At 42.6% G+C, this 2,632-nt stretch overlaps 1 pseudogene; it reads right to left on the minus strand.

The window, feature by feature from the left end:
• Positions 1-879: 879 nt before the first annotated feature.
• On the minus strand, positions 880-2,332 carry LOC112519994 (annotated as a pseudogene).
• Positions 2,333-2,632: the final 300 nt, after the last annotated feature.

Raw genomic sequence — 2,632 nt, forward strand, 5'->3', positions numbered from 1 at the left:
CCCACCCCCAGTCACTCACTACATATCCCTACTACAAACCATACTACTACCATTATTGTCATGCCCCTAACCTAACCCTCACCCGCACCCCACCCTACCCCAAAACACCACTAAATACCATGCCGCTATTGTTACCCACCCACTCCCAGGCCAGGCCTCAGCCACCTGACCACTATCCCACCACTATCATCATCACAGCTACCACCACACCACCTACCCCTACCCACACCGCCCCAATTTACTACACTCCAACCCACCACTAACCACCATCCTACCACTTTAGTCGTCACAGCTGCCCCACCGCCTCCCCCCACCCCGTCTGCTCCCAACAACCCCCACCTATGGAATAGGAGAAAGGGTGGGGCATGAGTGTTGGGGCAAGGTCTGGGTAAGGGGTGGGTGGGTGATAGCTGTGACAACGACAAATGTGGCTGGTAGGGTGTGCGTGGGGCGATGGGTGGGACAGTCCAAACAAAGACGATTGTTTCAATTCTATTGAGAGATTTCATTCCAGTTCTTACCAACCGAAGGCGTGGTCAAATTCCATCAAATTTCATTCCAATTCCTTCAAAGTCAAATTCATTTGATGGATTCCAATTCCATCAAATTCCATTATGTGAACCAAACACCCCCTCTGACTCGTTGGAGGCAGAGAACATATACAATCAATGCTTTAATGCCACATGATGGTTTTCTTTAAGCTTCGGGAGTTGTTAAGCATGACCATATTTAAGTAAATCCTTTTAGATCAACAGTTTGTACAAAACATCATTGTTGAATAACTCGATCGAGCCACATTTGCATCAATTTCAGCAAGAAAAGAGAATCATGAATCAACAAAATTGCGAGTAGAGAGTTTTGGTACAAGATTCTAACCTCTCAAGAACACCATTCTCTAGCATTATGGAACATCTTCAACCACATGCTGGGACCTTTCTTTTCGACATCCAGTGCTTTGGATACCAAGGAAATTGCCACATCAAGAAACAAAGCTCCGGATGAGGCATCATAGCAAGATGCCGCCCATTAGGGGAACAAATTGCCACCATGCCTATAACGGAGAACCATTGAGGTTGAAGGGGTATGTTTATGTTGGCTTCCCATCATCGTCACAGTATCTTACCGGGGTCAAATCTGAAGATAAAATCTGATCAAGAATGCCATTATCGGGGAAATAAGCTTTTCCTTCTCCATGAGCAGCCCAGACACCTAATGTGCTACCTTCCACCCCTTTGAACATTATTGTTGGAGATTGTTTTATAGTCACACTTGTAAATCGGCATATGAACCGGCATGACTCATTGTGTACAAATCTAGGTTGCGATGGGTCATCCCCATTGCCCAGGACTCCACCAACTTGAGGGCCTGGGATCCACCCTAATAGAGCCATGAGCTGACACCCGTCGCAAATCCCAATACTAAAGGTGTTTGGACGGTTGTAGAACTTCTGGAACTGCTTCAGAAGAGGTTGGTTGAATCGTACAGAAGCAGCCCAGCCTTTTGTAGAATAAAGCAAATCTGCATAACTAAAACCACCCATGAACGCAATACCACGGAATTCATTCAACGAGATGGAGCCATTAAGAAGGTCAGACATAATAATATCCCAAGGTTCAAACCCGGAAGCAAAGAATGCAACAGACATCTCTCGATCACCGTTGTTGCCCTCTTCTCGAATCACAGCCACCTTCAATTTTGTGATGGCACTCATGTGTTTCTCATTGGTAAATCTTGGAGTAAAAGATAAACCCCAAGCAGGTTCATGTCGATTCTTCAATCCTTCTTTCTCTGAGATCACAGAAGCGACCAATCTTTGGATTTTTTCTAGATGAAAACTAGTTTCTTCCCAAATGTCCCACAGGTTAGCTGTTTTCTCATCTAAATGAGTTATCCCATCGATTTCTAATCCAATTCTTGGTTCAACAGTTACTTGTCCTATGATATCTGCAGAAACGCCATGACTTACAAAAGCTGTTGCTAGTTTATCCAGATTCGCCTTGCTAATCTCAAGAACAAGATCGAGTTCTTCTTAGAATAGTGTTTCAAATATGCTCTTTCCTTGTGAACTCAAATTGATTTAAACACCACAGTTACCGGCAAAAGCCATCTCAAGAACACTGACAATAAGACCACCATCACTGATGTCATGACCAATAGAGATCAACTTGTCAGTTAGGAGATCCTGAACCACCTCAAAAACCGCTTTAAGGTAAAGAACATCATCAACATCGGGACATTCATTTCCAATTTGGTCAAATATCTGAACAATAGACAACATACCATGGTTTAGTAAGAACCATTCATTCAAAGAAATCCAAAATTGGAATACCATTTGAGGTGAAAAGAACAACCTGTTTAACTAGATAAACAACAGTTGTTCAATGATTCATCTTTACAACTTTATTCAAGCTTCATCACAGTGTTAAGCATATTGCAAAACAAAGATTACGAGACATAAGCAGGAGAAGACATGTCACATGTGAAATAAGGCAGAGGTCTTCTAACAAAACTCGGGTAGATTGATATCATGCGAAATATGCTTTAAAGATTAATGATTTATATTTACCGCAATATATGTGTTCTCTGATTAGGGATTCCTTAAATCAACACACTTCATAAACCTCTCTGATTC

Source organism: Cynara cardunculus (genome assembly GCF_001531365.2).
Source record: "Cynara cardunculus var. scolymus isolate 2C chromosome LG 10, CcrdV1, whole genome shotgun sequence".
In the NCBI taxonomy this organism is placed as follows: domain Eukaryota; kingdom Viridiplantae; phylum Streptophyta; class Magnoliopsida; order Asterales; family Asteraceae; genus Cynara; species Cynara cardunculus.